The sequence below is a fragment of the Oncorhynchus keta genome, chromosome 18 (genome assembly GCF_023373465.1).
Source record: "Oncorhynchus keta strain PuntledgeMale-10-30-2019 chromosome 18, Oket_V2, whole genome shotgun sequence".
NCBI classification, from domain to species: Eukaryota; Metazoa; Chordata; class Actinopteri; order Salmoniformes; family Salmonidae; genus Oncorhynchus; species Oncorhynchus keta.
Genome location: NC_068438.1, coordinates 24,445,072 through 24,468,908, shown reverse-complemented (window position 1 = coordinate 24,468,908; position 23,837 = coordinate 24,445,072). Strand labels below are relative to the sequence as shown.

At 43.3% G+C, this 23,837-nt stretch overlaps 1 long non-coding RNA gene across 1 annotated transcript; it reads right to left on the bottom strand.

The window, feature by feature from the left end:
* Window positions 1–13,867: 13,867 nt before the first annotated feature.
* Window positions 13,868–21,009, bottom strand: LOC118396980 (uncharacterized). Its single transcript, XR_004828308.2, has 6 exons — window positions 19,418–21,009; window positions 16,839–16,934; window positions 16,492–16,602; window positions 16,109–16,243; window positions 15,703–15,984; window positions 13,868–15,332 (listed from the first exon to the last, which is right to left on the bottom strand). It is a non-coding gene; the product is annotated as an uncharacterized LOC118396980 (long non-coding RNA).
* Window positions 21,010–23,837: the final 2,828 nt, after the last annotated feature.

The window sequence follows — 23,837 nt, the reverse complement described above, 5'->3', positions numbered from 1 at the left end:
TTATATGGTTTCGGGGTGGAATATTCTAATCATTACTTTAAACATAAGTTCCATTATCAAGAGCGAAAACAACAATGTCACTGAGCGAAACACCCATTGCAAAAAAAGTTTGATGCCCCACCCCCAATTAATTACAAAAACAACATGGTTTATCACTACCGAATTTGAATTGCAGAATGGCACCCGTGTTCCCCTGCTTTCTATATAGTGCACTAGGTTTGAGCTGGGCCCATAGAGAGAAATAAATAACCTTACTTTTTTATTTAACCAGGTAGGCTAGTTGAGAACAAGTTCTCATTTACAACTGCGACCTGGCCAAGATAAAGCAAAGCAGTGCAATACAAACAACACAGAGTTACAAATGGAATAAACAAACACAGTCAATAATACAATAAAAGTGTCTAAATACAGTGTGTACAAATGAGGTAGGATAAGGGAGGTAAGGCAATAAATTGGCCATGGTGGCAAAGTAATTACAATATAGCAATTAAACACTGGAGTGATAGATGTGCAGAAGATGAGTTTACAAGTAGAGACACTAGGGTGCAAAGGAGCAAAATAGATAACAGTATGGGGATGAGGTTGTTGGATGGGCTAATTACAGGTGGGCTATGTACAGGTGCAGTGATCTATGAGTTGCTCTGACAGCTGGTGCTTAAAGCTAGTGAGGGAGATATGAGTCTCCAGCTTCAGTGATTTTTGCAATTCGTTCCAGTCATTGGCAGCATAGAACTGGAAGGAAAGGTGGCCAAAGGAGGAATTGGCTTTGGGGGTGACTGGTGAAATATACCTGCTGGAGCGCGTGCTATGGGTGGGTGCTTCTATGGTGACCAGTGAGCTGAGATAAAACGGGGCTTTACCTAGCAAAGACTTATAGATGACCTGGGGCCAGTGGGTTTGGCGATGAATATGAAGCGAGGGCCAGCCAACGAGAGCATACAGGTTGCAATGGTGGGTAGTATATGGGGCTTTGGTGTCAAAACAGATGGCACTGTGATAGACTGCATCCAATTTGCTTAGTAGAGTGTTGGAAGCTATTTTGTAAATGACATTGCCGAAGTCGAGGATCGGTAGGATAGTCAGTTTTACAAGGGTATGTTTGGCAGCATGAGTAAAGAATGCTTTTTTGTGAAATAGGAAGCTGATTCTAGATTTAATTTTGGATTGGAGATGCTTAATGTGAGTCTGGAAGGAGAGTTTACAGTCTAACCAGACACCTAGGTATTTGTAGTTGTCCACATATTCTAAGTCAGAACCCGTCCAGAGTAGTGATGCTGGGCGGGCGGGCAGGTGTGGGCAGCAATCTGTTGAAGATCATGCATTTAAGAGCAGTTGGAGGCCATGGAAAGAGAGTAGTATGGCATTGAAGCTCGTCTGGAGGATAGTTAACACTGTGTCCAAAGGAGGGCCAGAAGTATACAGAATGGTGTCGTCTGTGTAGAGGTGGATCCAGAGAGTCATCAGCAGCAAGAGTAATGTCATTGATGTATACAGAGAAGAGTCGGCCCGAGAATTGAACCCTGTGGCACCCCCATAGAGACTGCCAGAGGTCCGGACAACAGGCCCTCCGATTTGACACACTGAACTCTGTCTGAGAAGTAGTTGGTGAACAGTCATTTGAGAAACCAAGGCTGTTGAGTCTGCCGATAAGAATGTGGTGATTGACAGAGTCGAAAGCCTTGGCCAGGTCAATGAATACAGCTGCACAGTGTTGTCTCTTATCGATGGCGGTTATGATATCGTTTAGGACCTTGAACGTGGCTGAGGTGCACCCATGACCAGCTCGGAAACCAGATTGCATAGCAGAGAAGGTACGGTGGGATTCGAAATGGTCGGTGATCTGCTTGTTAACTTGACTTTTGAAGACCTTAGAAAGGCAGGGTAGGATAGATATAGGTCTGTAGCAGTTTGGATCTAGTGTGTCTACCCCTTTCAAGAGAGGGATGACCGCGGCAGCTTTCCAATCTTTGGGGATCTCAGACAATACGAAAGAGAGGTTGAACAGGCTAGTAAAAGGGGTTGCATCAATTTCGGTGGTTCATTTTAGAGAGAGGGTCCAGATTGTTTAGCCCGGCTGATTTGGTCCAGATTTTGCAGCTCTTTCAGAACATCAGCTATCTGGATTTGGGTGAAGAAGAAATGGGGGAGGCTTGGACAAGTTACTGCGGGGGATGCAGGGCTGTTGACCGGAGTAGGGGTAGCCAGGTGGAAAGCATGGCCAGCCATAGAAAAATGCTTATTCTCAATTGTCGCGTATTTATCAGTGGTGACAGTGTTTCCTAGCCTCAGTGCAGTGGGCAGCTGGGAGGATGTGCTCTTATTCTCCATAGACTTTAGTGTCCCATGAAGTTTGTGCTACAGGATGCAAATTTCTGTTAGAAAAGGCTAGCCTTTGCTTTCCTAACTGCCTGTGTATATTGGTTCCATACTTCCCTGAAAAGTTGCATATCGCGGGGGCTATTCGATGCTAATGCAGTACGCCACAGGATGTTTTTGTGCTGGTCAAGGGCAGTTAGGTCTGGAGTGAACCAGGGCCTATTTGTTCCTGGTTCTACATTTGTTTAATGGGTCATGCTTATTTAAGATAGTGAGGAAAGCACTTTTAAAGAATAACCAGGCATCCTCTACTGACGGAATGATGTCAATGTCCTTGCAGGATACCCGGGCCAAGTTAATTAGAAAGGCCTGCTCGCTGAAGTGTTTTAGGGAGCATTTGACAGTTATGAGGTGTGGTCGTTTGACCGCAGACCCGTTACGGATGATGATGTTAAATTATGTTATTGTCTGGCCAACTGCTTTTTGCTGGTGTCCCTTTCACATCAGTGTTACCAATATGGAAAAATCATATTGATATTTGAACAACAATTTTCTGCATTCTGAATCTGAGAACACGCTACAATTTGCTCCTGACCCTCAATCTCCCCACCTTCCTCCTGGGAAGTCGTCTTGTCCATGGACTAAAGTCAGTCTGTTAACGCAATGCAGACGGCGTCTATCGCCTGTTCTAAAAAGGAGAAACCCAAGAAAGCAAATCATTGCCATAAAGAATACCCATTGCATAACAGGTTTAACCCCCAATTAATACCAAAAACAACACCAATGGTTACCTAATTTGAATAGCAGAACTACACATGTTCCCCTGCTTTGCACTGATGTGAGAGAAATGGATGTCTGCAAAAAAGCAGTTTACCCAAGGACTGAGGATGGTCGGACAATTACATTTTTATTTATCTAGGCAAGTCAGTTGAGAACAAATTCTTACTTACAATGACAGGCTACCCCAACCAAACCCTATCCTGGACAACGCTGGGAAAATTGCGCGCCGCTCTTTGGGACTCCCAATCACAGCCGGTTGTGATACAGGCTGGAACGAACCAGGCTCTGTAGTGATGCATTGCCTTAAACCGCTGCACCACTCGGGCGCCCAATTTACTCCATGGGGCCTGTTCAAAAGTACTGCATCCAATCTGCCAGCCATTGGCCTAGGGAATATGTAGACTCGTACCGCAATTGAGAATCGACTCACGTGTGGATGAAGTATTTGCTGTTTTTACTTTACTTCCCCCATTAAAAAACAGATTTTGTAAGGTCCTTGAACTAAGGAGTAACGTTAATTTAGTACAATATTGGGCGGATAGGGAATATGGTGTGAGGCACAGTCAAGTTGTATAGACGTTGGCCAAACATTAACGGATGGTCTACGACTTTTACCAACTCATTGTTGAATGAAACCTCGACAGAGGATGCCATTTATTTACATTAAACTAATCTCGGGCATTTCCAAACAGGACTCATCGCCATTATTTCCCAGTCCATGGCAGCGTCACATATGTCCAGTTCTTGCTGTTGTGAACAGTTTGGCTATTCCCGTCCTTTCTTTTCTCATACCAAATATTCAACCATTTCAGTTCGCTGACGATCTGTTCTTGAGTCCACTTTATGTCCCTGCTCTGGAATGCGAATTTCCATGTCTGACCAATGTGTCAATATGAAAATTAAGTTAATAAAAAAAACCTGCATTAAAATTACCTCAACTGTAGAATCTCCAATGAATCAACTGAAAATAAACACCTTTGTTTTTTGAGGCATGAAATGGGCGTGTCCTTCTGTCAAATGTTTTTGTTGGATGTGTTAATTTGCAAATGCTGCGTTCATAACCAAGTGGGACAGTGTTGTGAAGTGGTAAATACTCGTTTGATATGTTCAAGTGCGTTAAACCCATTGAGAAACGCAGATAGGTTTTTGGCGATTAGCCTATGTCAACCATAAACTAATAGCACCGCTATCATGCGGTACTTTTAATAAATTGTTTTTTTAGAAATGATGTTTTGTTGTTGCACTTAACTGACAATAATCTCTCGCGGACAGATGAATCTGATAATCTGTCAAGAATATGTCGAGGCTCACTTATAATTATGCTATTTCGAGCAGCAGTAGTTCCTGGTTTGGGGTTTTTGCCATTTATTATTTGGACAAATCAGGATTGGGTAAAGGTGGTGCTGTGATTTTCAAATCTGTGTGCGGATGATAAACGGTTTCCACTAGATTACAGTCAAAATTGTCTATATAGTAAAAATGTATGAAAACATAAATTCACTTTTTGGCCATGATATTGGTGAAATTAGCGGAAGGGAGGGGTTTGGCCAAGAGTTTTGGTTTGCACAAAGTTAATCAAAATTGTTCATGGCATTCCCCATAAAACAGGAAATGACAAACTTGGTGGTCATTTACTTTTGGATAACCGAGATTAAACTGTGGACAATTCTGTTATCGAGGTAATATCCTCAGAAGGTGACGTCAGAGGTCATCATGTGGGAGCTCAGGATGATAGACGATGTAGTACAGCCAATGATATGTTTTCCTCTACTCAGGCATTGCTGACGCATGCCAAATCTTACTTAAAATACCTATCCAGGTGTTGTATCAGCTAACCACATCGTATAGTAATCTGTCAGTCAATGACACAGTTGATGACATGGAACGCAACCATTGGTTGAGGCAAAGTCTGAGCAGGGGAACATGACCATAATCTTCAACCTAACAAGTCCTGCAGTAATTGGCTACCATCAGCAAGCAACTTCCGTTCCCTGCTGCATGAAAGGCTCCAAAATTGGGATGAAACACTTACGCCGCATTCAAAACAACTGGGAACTCTGAAATCTTTAACTTCAGTGCGTTCAAGACAACTAGAAACTCAGAAGAATATGAGCTCTGACTGGAAAAATCATTTAATGGTCATTCAATTCGGAATTCCAAGTCGTAAACTCTGGCATCTTTCTAGAACTCCGACTTTCTGACCTGAAAATCCCTGAAGCTGTGATTTGACCTCGTATTTTTTCCAGAGTTCCCAGTTGTCTTGAAAGCGCCAATACAGTTGTGGCCAAAAGTTGAGAATGACACAAATATTCATTTTCACAAAGTCTGCTGCCTCAGTTTGTATGATGGAAATTTGCATATACTCCAGAATGTTATGAAGAGTGATCAGATGAATTGCAATTAATTGTAAAGACCCTCTTTGCCATGCAAATGAACTGAATCCCCAAAAAACATTTCCACTGCATTTCAGCCCTGCCACAAAAGGACCAGCTGACATCATGTCAGTGATTCTCTCGTTAACACAGGTGTGAGTGTTGACGAGGACAAGGCTGGAGATCACTCTGTCATGCTGATTGAGTTCGAATAACAGACTGGCAGCTTCAAAAGGAGGGTGGTGCTTGGAATCATTGTCCCTCCTCTGTCAACCATGGTTACCTGCAAGGAAACACGTGCTGTCATCATTGCTTTGCACAAAAAGGGCTTCACAGGCAAGGATATTGCTGCCAGTGAGATTGCACCTAAATGGGCCTCCCGGGTGGCGCAGTGGTTAAGGGCGCTGTACTGCAGCGCCAGCTGTGCCATCAGAGTCCCTAGGTTCGCGCCCAGGCTCTGTCGTAACCTTCCGCGACGGCAGGTCCGTGGGGCGACGCACAATTGGCCTAGCGTCGTCCGGGTTAGGTCGGTAGGGATGTCCTTGTCTCATCGCGCACCAGCGACTCCTGTCGCACTGCCGGGCGCAGTGCGTGCTAACCAAGTTTGCCAGGTGCATTGGTGCGGTTGGCTTCCGGGTTGGATGTGCGCTGTGTGGTTAAGAAGCAGTACGGCTGGTTGGGTTGTGTATTGGAGGACGCATGACTTTCAACCTTCGTCTCTCCTGAGCCCGTACGGGAGTTGTAGCGATGAGACAAGATAGTAGCTATTACAACAATTGGATACCACAAAAAAGGGGTAAAAAGTTTTTTTTTTTTTTTTTTTAAAGACCCAACCATTTATCAGATCATCAAGAACTTCAAGGAGAGCGGGTCAATTGTTGTGAAGAAGGCTTCAGGATGCCAAAGAAAGTCCAGCAAGCGCCAGGACCGTCTCCTAAAGTTGATTCAGCTGCGGGATCGGGGCACCACCAGTACAGCGCTTGCTGTACTTGCAGCAGGCAGGTGTGAGTGCATCTGCACGCACAGTGAGGTGAAGACTTTTGGAGGATGGTCTGGTGTCAAGAAGGGCAGCAAATAAGCCACTTCTCTCCAGGAAAAACATCAGGGACAGACTGATATTCTGCAAAAGGTACAGGGATTGGACAGCTGAGGACTGGGGTAAAGTCATTTTCTCTGATGAAATCCCCTTTCCGATTGTTTGGGCATCCGGAAAAAAAGCTTGTCCGGAGAAGACAAGGTGAGCGCTACCATCAGTCCTGTGTCATGCCAACAGTAAAGCATCCTGAGACCATTAATGTGTGGAGTTGCTTCTCAGCCAAGGGAGTGGGCTCACTCACAATTTTGCCTAAGAACACAGCCATGAATAAAGACTGGTACCAACACATCCTCCGAGAGCAACTTCTCCCAACCATCCAGGAACAGTTTGGCGATGAACAATGCCTTTTCCAGCAGGATGAAGCACCTTGCCATAAGGGAAAAGTGATAACTAAGTGGCCCGGGGAACAAAACATTGATATTTTGGGTCCATGGCCAGGAAACTCCCCAGACCTTAATCTCATTAAGACTTGTGGTCCATCCTCAAGAGGCGGGTGGGCAAACAAAAACCCACAAATTCTGACAAACTCCAAGCATTGATTATGCAAGAATGGGCTGCCATCAGTCAGGATGTGGCCCAGAATTTTAATTGACAGCATACCAGGGCAGATTGCAGAGGTCTTGAAAAAGAAGGGTCAACACTGCAAATATAATAACTTCATGTAATTGTCAATAAAAGCCTTTGACACTTATGAAATGCTTGTAATTATACTTCAGTATTCCATAGTAACATCTGACAAAACTATCTAAAGACAGCAAACTTTGTGGAAATTAATATTCGTGTCATTCTCTAAACTTTTGGCCACGACTGTAGGTCTCGTCCCCCTGCTCAGACGTTGAATGCATCAACCAATGGTTGTGTCCAACGTCATCGACTGTCATTGACTGACACATTGCTATAACATATAAGGTTAGCTGATACTTAAAATACCTATCCAATAAGATCTGACATGCTACGAAGTCATGTCACCCAAACGCATGGCAGACATTGGATTAATATAAAATGTTCATATCTTCGGCTCTGTGTGATGAAAAAAAAATACTGCCTCAGCGACAATTATTTGAAAAATGCAATGGATGTTTTGTGCACAAAGATGATGAATAAAGTGTCTTATTTGGAATTTTCTAATCTGACTTCTTTATGTGGCCATATATGGAAATCGTCAGTTAACCTGCAGTACCGAAGCAAAACTGTAGGAGCAGTAGAAACCGTGCTTCTGGACCGGAACCCTGGCCCCTTGGTTGCCATTGAGGCCACCTCCATTTTGAAGTTACGTCCTCTCACTGTCAACTGCATTTATTTTCAGCAAACTTAACATTATGTGAATATTTGTATGAACATAAGTTTCAACAACTAGACATAAACTGAACAAGTTCCACAGACATGTGACTAACATAAATGGAATAATGTGTCCCTGAACAAAGGGGGTGTCAAAATAAAAAGTAACAGTCAGTATCTGGTGTGGCCACCAGCTGCATTAAGTACTGCAGTACATCTCCTCATGGACTGCACCAGATTTGCCAGTACCTGCTGTGAGATGTTACCCCACTCTTCCACCAAGGCAACTAGCCCTCACCATCCGATCCAAAAGGTCCCAGACATGCTCAATGGGATTGAGATCCGGGCTCTTCACTGGCCATGGCAGAACACTGACATTCTTGTCTTGCAGGAAATCACACACAGAACAAGCAGTATGGCTGGTGGCATGGTCATCCTGGAGGGTCATGTCAGGATGAGCCTGCAGGAAGGGTACCACATGGGGGAGGAGGATGTCTTCCCTGTAACGCAGTGTTGAGATTGCCTGCAATGACAACAAGCTCAGTCCGATGATGCTGTGACACACCGCCCCAGACCATGACGGATGTTCCACCTCCAAATTGATCCCGCTCCAGAGTACAGGCCTCTGTGTAATGCTCATTCATTTGACGATAAACGCGAATCCGACCAAAACTCCTTGGTGAGACAAAACTGTGACTCGTCAGTGAAGAGCACTTTTTTCCAGTCCTGTCTGGTTCAGCGACAGTGGGTTTTTTTTCCCCGTAGGCAACGTTGTTGCCGGTGATGTCTGGTGTGGACCTGCCTTACAACAGGCCAACAAGCCCTCAGTCCAGCCTCTCTCATACTATTGTGGACAGCCTGAGCACTGGAGGAATTGTGCGTTCCTGGTGTAACTCGGGCAGTTGTTGCCATCCTGTACCTGTCCCACAGGTGTGATGTTTGAATGTACCAATCCTGTGCAGGTGTTGTTACACGTGGTCTGCCACTGAGAGGACGATCAGCTGTCCGTCCTGTCTCCCTGTAGCAATAACTAAGTCCCAGAGTGTCTGCTAAATTAATAAAAAATGTCACATGAACTATAAAATGACATTCTGAGAACCCCTCCCATATTATTCCCAGGTTTTATGGCACCTACAACAAAACGCACAGGGAATTGTTAATCACAATGCTTTTATTAATACTTGGTTTCAATAGGTCTAAAAGAAAGAGGTGAAACAGGGCCAGCACAAGAACGAGTCAGTTGGTTGGGCCTTGGATTCCTTAGGCGGGCAAGTTTTTACACAGGACCAATGTGTGCACACGCTGGTGCATTCACTATTTTTTTAAATGGGTGTTTTAAAGACCATAGCCAGTTTCAAAATGAATCTGACAATTTATCCACCCATTTTTCTACCGATCTGCATGCCAGTTATGATTATTTTTATATGCGCATTTTTGGGGAACAGTTTCAATTCAATAATAACGTTTTATTTTCTCAAAAACGTGGTGAATAATAAAAATCTTAAGTAAAAGGATACAAATCTAAAAGTTAGTTGAATTCTAAGGCAAGAGCACCAGCCTCTGCCATATGGACACATTGATACACTGCAATCCATTGGCGGCTAAATAAATGAGCACATAGAACTCAGAAATAGCCTATAGGCCAATGAAGCAGTAAGCTAATAACTTCATCATCAACTAAGTAAAACACATAGGCCCAAAGTCGACCAATAACACCAGGAGAAAATATCCTGATGAAAATTAATCTCTCAACTCCCTCCCTTTCTACCGGTCTTGACTTGAGGTGTCACTAACGAATTTCCAATAGCATGAGACTGAGTCTACAACCCACACAAGTGGCTCAGGTAGTGCAGCTCATCCAGGATGGCACATCAATGCGAGCTGTGGCAAGAAGGTTTGCTGTGTCTGTCAGCGTAGTGTCCAGAGCATGGAGGCACTACCAGGAGACAGGCCAGTACATCAGGAGACATAGAGGAGGCCGTAGGAGGGCAACAACCCAGCAGCAGGACCGCTACCTCCGCCTTTGTGCAAGGATGAGCAGGAGGAGCACTGCCAGAGCCTTGCAAAATGACCTCCAGCATGCCACAAATGTGCATGTGTCTGCTCAAACGGTCATTTACAGACTCCCTGAGGGTGGTATGAGGGCCCGACGTCCACAGGTGGGGGTTGTGCTTACAGCCCAACACCGTGCAGGACGTTTGACATTTGCCAGAGAACACCAAGATTGGCAAATTCGCCACTGGTGCCCTGTGCTCTTCACAGATGAAAGCAGGTTCACACTGAGCACGTGAGTCTGGAGACGCCGTGGAGAACGTTCTGCTGCCTGCAACATCCTCCAGCATGACCGGTTTGGCGATGGGTCAGTCATGGTGTGGGGTGGCATTTCTTTGGGGGGGCCGCACAGCCCTCCATGTGCTCGCCAGAGGTAGCCTGACTGCCATTAGGTACAGAGATGAGATCCTCAGACCCCTTGTGAGACCATCTGCTGGTGCGGTTGGCCCTGGGTTCCTCCTAATGCAAGACAATGCTAGACCTCATGTGGCTGGAGTGTGTCAGCAGTTCCTGCAAGAGGAAGGTAATGATGCTATGGACTGGCCTGTCCGTTCCCCAGACCTGAATCCAATTGAGCACAGCTGGGACATCATGTCTCGCTCCATCCACCAACGCCACGTTGCACCACAGACTGTCCAGGAGTTGGCGGATGCTTTAGTCCAGGTCTGGGAGGAGATCCCTCAGGAGACCATCCGCCACCTCATCAGGAGCATGCCCAGGCATTGTAGGAAGGTCATACAGGCACGTGGAGGCCACACACACTACTGAGCCTCATATTGACTTGTTTTAAGGACATTACATCAAAGTTGGATCAGCCTGTAGTGTGGTTTTCCACTTTAATTTTCAGTGTGACTCCAAATCCAGACCTCCACGAGTTGATACATTTGATTTCCATTGATAATTTGTGTGATTTTGTTGTCAGCACTATGTAAAGAAAAAAGTATTTAATAACAATATTTAATAATAATAATAATAATATTTCATTCATTCAGATCTAGGATGTGTTATTTTAGTGTCAATATTTATATATATATATATATATATATATATATATATATATATATATATATATATATATATATACATACATATATATATATATATATATATATATATATATATATATATATATATATATACATACATACACACACACACACACACACACACACACACACACACACACACACACACACACACACACACACACACACACACACACACACACACACACACACACACACACACACACACACACACACACACCTCATGGTCAAAATGCTGTAAAGAAACCACTACTACAGGCCACCAATAAGAAGAGACTTGCTTGGGCCAAGAAACACAAGCACTGGACATTAGACCAGTGCAAATCTGTCCTTTGGTCTGGAATCCAAATTTGAGATGTTTGGTTCCAACTGCTTTGTCTTTGTGAGACGCAGAGTAGGTGAATGGATGATCTCTGCATGTGTGGTTCCCACTGTGGAGCATGGAGGAGGTTTGATGGTGTGGGGATGACACTGTCAGTAATTTATTTAGAATTCAATGCACACTTAACCAGCATGGCTACCACAGCATCCTTCACGATACACCATCCCATCTGGTTTGCGCCTCCAGGCTGTGTAAAGGCTATTTGACCAAGGAGAGTGATGGAGTGCTGCATCAGATGACCTGGCCTCCACAATCACCCAACCTCAACCCAATTGAGATGGTTTGGGATGAGTTGGACCGCAGAGTGAAGGAAAAGCAGCCAACAAGTGCTCAGCATGTGTGTTAACTCCTTCAAGACTGTTGTAAAGCATTCCGGCGCCGACAGAGATGGCCGCCTCGCTTCGCGTTCCTAGGAAACTATGCAGTTTTTTGTTTTTTTACGTGTTATTTCTTACATTAGTACCCCAGGTCATCTTAGGTTTCGTTACATACAGTCGAGAAGAACTACTGAATATAAGATCAGCGTCAACTCACCATCAGTACGACCAAGAATATGTTTTTCGCGACGCGGATCCTGTGTTCTGCCTTTCAAACAGGACAACGGAATGGATCCCATGCAGTGACCCAAAAAAACGACTCCGAAAAAGAGGGAAACGAGGCGGTCTTCTGGTCAGACTCCGGAGACGGGCACATCGTGCACCACTCCCTAGCATTCTTCTCGCCAATGTCCAGTCTCTTGACAACAAGGTTGATGAAATCCGAGCAAGGGTAGCATTCCAGAGGGACATCAGAGACTAACGTTCTTTGCTTCACGGAAACATGGCTCACTGGAGAGACGCTATCCGAGGAGGTGCAGCCAGCGGGTTTCTCCACGCATCGCGCCGACAGAAACAAACATCTTTCTGGTAAGAAGAGGGGCGGGGGCGTATGCCTTATGGCTAATGAGACATGGTGTGATGAAAGAAACATACAGGAACTCAAATCCTTCTGTTCACCTGATTTAGAATTCCTCACAATCAAATGTAGACCGCATTATCTACCAAGAGAATTCTCCTCGATTATAATCACAGCCGTATATATTTCCCCCCAAGCAGACACATCGATGGCTCTGAACGAACTTTATTTGACTCTTTGCAAACTGGAATCCATTTATCCGGAGGCTGCATTCATTGTAGCTGGGGATTTTAACAAGGCTAATCTGAAAACAAGACTCCCTAAATTTTATCAGCATATCGATTGCGCAACCAGGGGTGGAAAAACCTTGGATCATTGTTACTCTAACTTCCGCGACGCATATAAGGCCCTGCCCCGCCCCCCTTTCGGAAAAGCTGACCACGACTCCATTTTGTTGATCCCTGCCTACAGACAGAAACTAAAACAAGAGGCTCCCACGCTGAGGTCTGTCCAATGCTGGTCCGACCAAGCTGACTCCACACTCCAAGACTGCTTCCATCACGTGGACTGGGATATGTTTCGTATTGCGTCAGATAACAATATTGACGAATACGCTGATTCGGTGTGCACAACAGTGGTAGGCTTGATTACCAACAATGACGAGACGGCCTACAGGAGGAGGTGAGGGCCCTCGGAGTGTGGTGTCAGGAAAATAACCTCACACTCAACGTCAACAAAACAAAGGAGATGATTGTGGACTTCAGGAAACAGCAGAGGGAACACCCCCTATCCACATCGATGGAACAGTAGTGGAGAGGGTAGCAAGTTTTAAGTTCCTCGGCATACACATCACAGACAAACTGAATTGGTCCACTCACACAGACAGCATCGTGAAGAAGGCGCAGCAGCGCCTCTTCAACCTCAGGAGGCTGAAGAAATTCGGCTTGTCACCAAAAGCACTCACAAACTTCTACAAATGCACAATCGAGAGCATCCTGGCGGGCTGTATCACCTGGTACGGCAACTTCTCCGCCCTCAACCGTAAGGCTCTCCAGAGGGTAGTGAGGTCTGCACAACGCATCACCGGGGGCAAACTACCTGCCCTCCAGGACACCAAAACCACCCGATGTTACAGGAAGGCCATAAAGATCATCAAGGACACCAACCACCTGAGCCACTGCCTGTTCACTCCGCTATCATCCAGAAGGCGAGGTCAGTACAGGTGCATCAAAGCTGGGACCGAGAGACTGAAAAACAGCTTCTATCTCAAGGCCATCAGACTGTTAAACAGCCACCACTAACATTGAGTGGCTGCTGCCAACACACTGACACTGACTCAACTCCAGCCACTTTAATAATGGGAATTGATGGGAAATGATGTAAATATATCACTAGCCACTTTAAACAATGCTACCTTATATAATGTTACTTACCCTACATTATTCATCTCATATGCATACGTATATACTGTACTCTATATCATCGACTGCATCCTTATGTAATACATGTATCACTAGCCACTTTAACTATGCCACTTTGTTTACATACTCATCTCATATGTATATACTGTACTCGATACCATCTACTGTATCTTGCCTATGCTGCTCTGTACCATCACTCATTCATGTATCCTTATGTACATATTCTTTATCCCCTTACACTGTGTATAAGACAGTAGTTTTGGAATTGTTAGTTAGATTACTTGTTGGTTATTACTGCATTGTCGGAACTAGAAGCACAAGCATTTCGCTACACTCGCATTAACATCTGCTAACCATGTGTATGTGACAAATAAAATTTGATTTGATTTGATTAAGCTGGTTGAGAGAATGCCAAGAGTGTGCAAAGCTGTCATCAAGGCAAAGGGTGGCTACTTTTTAGAATCTAAAATATATTTTGATTTGTTTAACACTTTTTTGGTTACTACATGATTCCATGTGTTATTTCATAGTTTGTTTTCACTATTATTCTACAATGTAGAAAATAGTACAAATAAAGAAATACCCTGGAATGAGTAGGTGTCTACACTTTTGACTTTTGGACTTTTGGAGCCAGGCCCCCTAAGACCCACCCATAACGCCTGACCTGTGGGGGAAAGAAGTAATACCGTCTACAAGACTTTATGCATAACTAATATGATCTGTCTAGAATGTCTTAAAATCCATGACTTTTAAGATGTGTTTTCAGAGATTCCTTTAAAGAAAAACTCTTCCCACACTTGGAGCATTTGTGACCTTTCTCACCTGTGTGAATTAACATGTGTCTTTTAAGTTCCCTGAGAATGACAAAACGTTTTGTGCACAGGGTGCAGGGGTATGGACGCTCCCCTGTGTGAAATCTTCGTATATGAATCTGAAGATGGCATGCTGCTTTGAAACCCCTTCCGCAATGTTCACAGGTGTAGGGACATTCTCCTGTGTGCGATCGTGTATGCAGCCTCAGTTCTCCTGAGCTAAGGAATGCCTTACCACAGATGTTACATAAATAGTTTTTCTCCCCTGCATGCATCCGCATGTGTCTTGCTAGATGTTGGACAGATGTTTTCCCACAAATAGTGCAAGAGTAGGGACGCTCCCCAGTGTGTGTGCATACATGCATTTTGAGTGAATATGCACACATGAATCTCCGGTCACAGTGAGAGCATTTGAATGGTCTTTCCCCTGTGTGAGCTCGCTGATGTCTTTTCAGACCTAATCTGGTAGAAAATCTTCTCTCACACTGGTTACAACAGAATGGAAATGTGTGAATTCTTATATGTTTTTTCAGAGAGTTGAGGTTTTGGTAAACATTCCCACAATGAGGGCAGCTTAGAGTCATGTTATTGGGTCTATAGGGGATAATTGTTGTGCTTGAGTGAAGGTTTTCAGTCCCAGATTCTTCAGAGTGTTGACACTTCTGTTCATCTCCTTGGTGCCTAGTCCTGATGTGCTGGTGAAGTAGTTTTGTTCTGCTTGAGGGAAGGTGATTTTCAGTCCCAGATTCTTTAGGGCGTCGAAGCTTTCGGTCCTCTCCTCAATGCCTAATCCTGATGTGCTGGTGGAGTTTTGCCATATCACTGTGAGAGAATGAGCAGAGGGAGCAGGCAAGGACCTGGGATTCCATGTCACTATTCAATCCTGCAATGACAAAATCAGGAGGACAGATTGCTTAAGAAGTGTTATTCTGCCCAGATTAATTAATTACCATTTAACAAAGCAATTTTGAGTAACACTACATTGAACAGCTTGCTGACTACCAGGTATTTACTTACAAAGTACATCAAATAAGGTATGAATTGTGTTAGTCATTTCACAAAGAACACAAGGATGTACCAATTGTTATCAAGAATTTACAGATTCTGTTAATAATTTCCAAGTTGCTAATTACCATGAGGTACCAATTGTTAAAGTAATTTCATTTTAAATACCAGATAAATGACAGTGATAATAGGACTGTAAAATAAAGTCAAATATTTTATTAATAACTTGAATTCTTGAATGTCCATACCGTTGCTGGGTACTGGGATACACGGACCAGAATTCTCTGCAGGTAAAACATTAATCTGCTCTTGTTGCTCTAAATAAAAATTATCTTCTTCCTCCTCCTCTCTGCCCCAATTAAATGGTCCTTCTGCATCTCTCTTTATCCCATTCTTTAAGCATTCATCTCCATTGGAGCATGACCTTGTTTTGTCAGAGCTGGCCTGCTCAGAGCTAATGACAACTCTTATTATTGGAGGGAGGGAAAGTGCGGACAGGATGGTATCTGCAGTGTAGTAAGAGAAATAACCTAGGAAAGACAACATAATTGATCCCATAAATTACACTCTTGCCATACATCATCTTCCACTACTTACCAGACAAAGAATTTAACATACACAATAACAAATATATAATTCTGGTTGGACACTTACCTCTTTTCAGGTTTCCATGATGCTGATGGTGCTGCAGAAGAGTCTTCAGCTCTTCAGTGTCAAATATGGTGCTTCCACATTCCTCCACGACAGAGGGGGTATCACCAAGCCATGCTGCTGTCTGAGGATTTCATTCTGGGGGAGGGTTATGTAATTGATTACATTTCAATATATTTTTCAGCGCTTTAGAATAGATTGAATTCAACGCTGTGTATCATTGGTATGCACCCTTTGCTCCCTTCTCTGCATGCCAGATCCTGGAGCATTGGGTAGGTGTTTTCCTTTAGCTCACCATTCCATAGTTCTCAGCCCCATTTTTTATTTTAAACACTGACCAGCAGTCAATACTTAAACAGGCAGAACTGCAATTTTTATATCTGTACCTGTGTGAAGTCTGGTACAGGTAGCAGCTCCTCCAGTCTGGAGAGGAACTCCCACACCAGTACCTGCAGTGCTGTGTCATACCGAGGGCCATAGTGTGCTGGGAACACCTCCTGAAAAATTGAGAATTTAACACACAATAAATCTGGTGGCAATGGCTTTTGGGTGTCCTTTTTTGTGTGGTATAGTCTGCAATCATCTCCTGGTAATGCAGGCAATTAACAATGTCAATAATAGCAAAACTTAGCTTGAAGGTGACTGCTGTGCCCAAAAAATTACACTTACAGATGCATTAAATACACACCTGACGGTCACGAGTATTACCAGTTGTGAGACTAAGATCTCTTACCTGGAAGAAGTGCTCCCGCTCAGACGGGTCTTCCAGCAGGGTTTGGACCAACTCCACAAAGTTAGACTCTGTAGCCTCCAACTCATCATCATTACTCTGTCAGTAAGCATAAACAAACCAAACAAATTTCATCAGACTCAACCTCAACATATGAGTTGAAAACATCTTAAACATACACTACAGCTCAAAAGTTTGGGGTCACTTCAAAATGTCCATGTGTTTGAAAGAAAAATACATTTTTTTGTCCATTAACTTAACATCAAATTGATCAGAAATACAATGTAGACATTGTTAATGTTGTAAATTAGGCGCAGGTCCTAATCCAGGCACTTGTCATCTCCCGTCTGGATTACTGCAACTCGCTGTTGGCTGGGCTCCCTGCCTGTGCCATTAAACCCCTACAACTCATCCAGAACGCCGCAGCCCGTCTGGTGTTCAACCTTCCCAAGTTCTCTCACGTCACCCCGCTCCTCCGCTCTCTCCACTGGCTTCCAGTTGAAGCTCGCATCCGCTACAAGACCATGGTGCTTGCCTACGGAGCTGTGAGGGGAACGGCACCTCATTACCTCCAGGCTCTGATCAGGCCCTACACCCAAACAAGGGCACTGCGTTCATCCACCTCTGGCCTGCTCGCCTCCCTACCACTGAGGAAGTACAGTTCCCGCTCAGCCCAGTCAAAACTGTTCGCTGCTCTGGCTCCCCAATGGTGGAACACACTCCCTCACGACGCCAGGACAGCGGAGTCAATCACCACCTTCCGGAGACACCTGAAACCCCACCTCTTTAAGGAATACCTAGGATAGGATAAAGTAATCCTTCTCACCCCCCCTTAAAAGATTTAGATGCACTATTGTAAAGTGGCTGTTCCACTGGATGTCATAAGGTGAATGCACCAATTTGTAAGTCGCTCTGGATAAGAGCGTCTGCTAAATGACTTAAATGTAATGTAATGTAAATGTAAATTAATATTGTAGCTGGACACGACAGATTTTTTATGGAATATCTAAATCAAATCAAAGTTTATTTGACACGTGCGCCGAATACAACAGGTGTAGTAGACCTTACAGTGAAACGCTTACTTACGGGCTCTAACCAATAGTGCAAAAAAGGTATTTGGTGAACAATAGGTAAGTAAAGAAATAAAAACAACAGTAAAAAAGACAGTGAAAAATAATAGTAGCGAGGCTATATACAGTAGCGAGGCTATATACAGGCACCGGTTAGTCGGGCTGATTGAGGTAGTATGTACATGTAGATATGGTTAAAGTGACTATGCATATATGATAAACAGAGTAGCAGTAGCGTAAAAGAGGGGGTGGTGGGTGGTGGGTCAGAGTGCAGATAGCCCGGTTAGCCAATGTGGGGGGGCACTGGTTGGTCGGGCCAATTGAGTTAGTATGTACATGAATGTATGGTTAAAGTGACTATGCATACATGATAAACAGTAGCAGCAGAATATATGGTTGCAGAAACATTATGTACAAAAAAAAGTTACAAATAACGCAAAAACCACCACATAATAGCACAATTGGTTGGGCACCTGAAACTGCTGCCATTTCTTCCGGCGCCATTTTAAATAGGTGTTCAGAGGCCCATTATCAGCAACCATCATTCCTGTGTTCCAATGGCATGTTGTGTTAGCTAATCCAAGTTTATCATTTTAAAAGGCTAATTGATCAATAGAAAGCCCTTTTGCCATTATATTAGCACAGCTGAAAACTGTTGTGCTAATTAAAGAAGCAATAAAACTGGCCTTCTTTAGACTAGTTGAGTATCTGGAGTATCAGCATTTGTGGGTTCGATTACAGGCTCAAAATGGCCAGAAACAAAGACCTTTCTTCTGAAACTTGTCAGTCTATTCTTGCTCTGAGAAATGAAGGCTATTCCATGCGAGAAATTGCCAAGAAACTGAAGATCTCGTACAACGCTGTGTCCTACTCCTCACATGGAATAGCCTTAATTAGTCTTCAATTTCTTGTTGGGAATCAGGCGACTCCAAAATCTTTGCATCTGAATTTATCACCCCAGACTCCAAAGTACTTGGTTGGTGACAGAGGACTCTATCCATGATGGCAAACCATCTTTCTCCACAATGATTGGAACCTCTCTTGTTATGGTCAAACTTGATTTGTCTATATTCCTGCCTCAGCTTCTTTAGTTTGTCTCTGCACTGCCTTGAAGTCTTCTTAAATCCAAGGACGGCGAGCTCTGAACTAAATGTGGCATAGACATGCTCGTTTTTATAGGCGAGAAGCTGCTCTTGAACACTCTCATCTGCCCAGAGTGTTAACAATGCATGGACCTCCTGAGACGTCCAGCTGTATCCTGATTTTTCTGTGAAAGAATCACATCAGTTGAAAGCCGCTAGAAACTGGTAAACAATAGTAGCAAGCAAGTTTACAGTACGGTTTATGAAAAATGTGTACTAGATAAATGGTTTTCAAATTCTGTCTAATACTGGACGGTCCCTCAGATGGTTAGCAGAGACATTGACTTAGTTAGCTAGTAAAAGAAAATAAACAAATATTACTAATCCCTGATACAAAAAAGGTTGAGAAAGACTGTACTAGATAACTTACCATAAGGTTCCTCTTTTACAGGGGAATCCGGTTGAGTCAACTCCAGCAGCATAGTAGCAGAATGTATCACATCAGCTCCTGAAGTTCCTGGTTGGTGACCAACGAGTCCATGGACCTCATCAGGTGTCCAACTGGATACAGCTTGATCTGTGGAAGCAACAGCTCAGTTGACAGTTCTCACATAATCAATATTAACTACGAAGCTTGCGGTAACAGGCAAGTTACTGTGTAAAAAACGTGTACGAGATGCCGTACGAGACAGCCAACCAGAATCCTCAATTTCTTGAGGGAAATCAGGTTAAGTCAACTCCAAAGGCTTTGGATCTGAATGTATCATCCCAGACTCCAAAGTACTTGGTTGGTGACAGAGAACACTATCGATGATGGCAAACCATCTTTCTCCACAATGATTGGAACCACTCTTGTTATCCTTGATTTTTTTGTATTCCTGTTTCAGCTTTTTTAGTTTGTGTCTGCACTGCACATTAGGGATCCACATTAGCTGCTGACACTTTCTGGGGTCCAAACACATTAAAACACTTATATTACACATAAAACAAAATATGAAAACAGTACATATGTATAACACTGTCACACCACAACATATCCACAACAAAATGTATGATACCACCATACAACAATATTGCAATGTAAGTGTAGAGTGCGTGTTCTAGCGCCTGTGTGCGCATGCGTGTCTGTACCTGTGTTTGTGTCTCTTCACAGTCCCCGCTGTTCCATAAGGTGTATTTTTTTTATCTGATTCTATTGCTTGCATAAGTTACCTGATGTGGAATAGAGTTCCATGTCGGCATGGCTCTATGTAGCACTATGCACTTTCCAGTCTGTTCTGGCCTTGGGATTGTGAAGAGACCTCTGGTGGCATGTCTTGTGGGGTACGCATGGGTGTCCAAGCTTTGTGCCAGTAGTTCAAACAGACAGCTCGGTGCATTACGCTTGTCAACACTTACAAAAACAAGTAGTGATGAAGTCACTCTCTCCTCCACTTTGAGCCATGAGGGATTGACATGCATATCATTAATGTTAGCTCTCTGTGTACATTTAAGGGCCAGCCATGCTGCCCTGTTCAAAGCCAATTGTAATTTTCCCAAGTCCCTCTTTGTGGCACCTGACCACACGACTGAACAGTAGTCCAAATGCGACAAAACTTGGGCCTGTTGAACCTGTCTTGTCAATCGTGTTGTTAAGGCAGAGCAACGCTATATTATGGACAGACTTCTCCCCATTTTAGCCACTGTTGTATCAACATGTTTGACCATGACAGCTTACAATCCAGTGTTACTCCAAGCAGTTTAGTCACCTCAACTTGCTCAATTTCCACATTATTCATGACAAGATAAGTTAGCTAATCTTGCCAATGACAAAATCATTAAAGTCATTGGCAATATCAGTGGGTTTTGTGATGAATGAACCATCTGATTCAATGAATGTTCGCTGCTCTGGCCCCCCAATGGTGGAACAAACTCCCTCACGACGCCAGGACAGCGGAGTCAATCACCACCTTCCGGAGACACCTGAAACCCCACCTCTTCAAGGAATACCTAGGATAGAGTAAGTAAGGGTAAGTAATCCTTCTCACCCCCCTTCTCCCCCAACAAGATTTAGATGCAAGTGGCTGTTCCACTGGTTGTCATAGGTGTTTGCACCAATTTGTAAGTCGCTCTGGATAAGAGCGTCTGCTAAATGACTTAAATGTAAATGTAAATGTTGGAGCTGAGTTTGTTACGGTGTTAAACATGTGATTGAGAAGCTGCACGAGACAACCTACCAGAATCCTCCACTTCTTGTGGGGAATTGGGTTGAGTTAATTCCAAAAGCATTGCATCTGACTGTATTACCCCAGACTCCAAAGTACTTGGTTGGTGACAGAGAACACTATCGATGATGGCAAACCATCTTTCTCCATGATGATTGGAACCAGTCTTGTTATTGTCATCCTTGACTCTTCTATATTCCTGTTTCAGCTTTTTTAGTTTGTCTCTGCACTGTTTAGATTTCCTGTTAAATCCAAGGGCGGCAAGCTCTGAACTGAATTTGGCATAGACATGGTCGTTTTTATAGGAGAGAAGCTGCTTCTGAACACTACCATCTGCCCAGAGTGTTAACAATGCCTGAATCTCCTTTGGCGACCAGTGGTATCCAGATTCCTCTGTGAAAGAACCACATCAGTTGAAAGAAGTCAAAAAATGGTAAACAATACTAGCTAGCAAGCTTACAGTATGGTTCATGACAAATGTGTACTAGATAAGTGTTTCTCAATTTCTGGCTATTACTGGTCAGTCCCTCAGATGGTTAGTGAGACATACGTGCAAGTGCGTTAGCTGGCTCACAGTCCAAGCTTGCATCCATTTCAAGACCATGGTGCTTGCCTACGGGGCAGCAAGGGGAACTGCCCCTCCCTACCTCAGGATATGCTCAAACCCTACACCCCAACTGAGCACTACCACCTCTGGTCTCTTGGCCCTCCCACCCCTGGCTAGCCCGTGGTACAAAAAAGGTTGAAAAACACTACTAGATAACTTACCAATATGTTCCTCGTCTACAGGGGAATCAGGAGTCGATTCAAACAGTAGATTAGTTGCATTTATCACCCCAAGCCCTGAGGTTTTTGATTGTTGACCATGGACCTCATCAGGTGTCCAAATTGATGGAGATTTGTCTGTGGATACAACAGCACAGTTGACAGTACTCACACAAAGAAAAACATTTTTAAGTACCAAGCTTATGGTAACAAAGTTACTGTGTTAAACATGTGAACTAGGTGCTGTACTGGACAACTTAACTTACTAGAATCTCCCATTTCTTGTTGGGAATCAGGCGACCCCAAAAGCTTGGCATCTGAATTTATCACCCCAGACTCCAAAGTACTTGGTTGGTGACACAGGACACTATCAACGATGGAAAACCAACTCTCTTCACGATAGATGGAACCACTCATGTTATTGTTATCCTTGATTTTTTTGTGTTCCTTTTTCAGTATTTGTATCTTTTGTCTGCACTGCTTCGACGTCCTTTTAAAACCCAGGGCAGCAAGCTCTGAACTAAATTTGGCATAGACGTGCTCATTTTTATAGGAGAGGAGGTGCTTCTGTACTATCTTATCTGCCCAGAGTGTTAACAATGCCTGAACCTCCTTAGACGACCAGTGATATCCAGATTCCTCTGTGAAAGAACAACATAAGTTGAAACTTGTCAGAAACTTGTAAACAATATTAGCTAGCAAGCTTACAGTACGGTTTATAAATAATGTGTACTAGATAAGCGTTTCTCAACTTCTGGCCATTACTGGCCAGTCCCTCAGATGGTTAGAGCTTACAAAGTAAGTTTTAATCCATTCCACATAGGGGAGCACCAAATCTTGACTGTCCCTGGTAAAATATATATATATTTTTAAAACTTTGTACAAGATGACATACCATATTCTTCAGAGGAATCAGTCAACTCCAACAGCCTAGAAGCTGAAGTTCTCACCCCAGACCCTGAAGTTTGTGGAAGTTCATCAGGCGTCCTACTGGATGGTAATTTGTCTGTGAAAGCACCAGATCAGATAAAAGCACACACAAACAAAAACATCCACCGGCTGTTTCTGACCAGTGTGCTGTTAAGGTGCATTGCAAACAACCGTGTCATATTAAAGTTCTCTAGGTCGTGTAGACAATCTTCTGTACTTCATGTTTACCATTTACAATTTGGCTTATTTATGTGTATTCATGGTTAACAGTTCCCTTTGTTGTTTAATGTGCCTGTATGCGCTTGGGAGTAGATTTTTTTTTTAGCAACATCGAAATTGAAGAGGAGTGGGACAACATTCCATAGGCCACAATCAACAGCCTGATCAACTCTATGCAAAGGAGATGTGTAGCGCTGCATGAGGCGAATGGTGGTCACACCAGATACTGACTGGTTTTTGATCCACGCCCCTTATTTTTTAAGGTATCTGTGACCAATAGATGCATATTTGTATTCCTAGTCATGTGAAATCCATAGATTAGGGCCTATTATTTTATTTCAATTGACTGATTTCCTTATATGAACTGTAACTCAGTAAAATCTTTGAAATTGTTGAATGTTGCGTTTATATTTTTGTTTAGTGTAGATGAGACCTGTATTTAATTTAATACATTTACAAACACTCATAAAATAATGTTTTCATTTTGTCATAATGCGTTATTGTGTGTAGATTGTTTTTTCTCTCTCAATTTAATCAATTTTAGAATAAGGCTATAACACAACAAAATGTGGAGTTAGTCATGGGGTCTGAATACTTTCTGAAGGCACTGTATACAGTGCATTTGGAAAGTATTCAGACCCTTTTTCCACGTTGTTACGTTACAGCCTTATTCTAAAATGTATTAAATTGTTTTTTTCTGAATCTATACACAATACCACATAATGACAAATT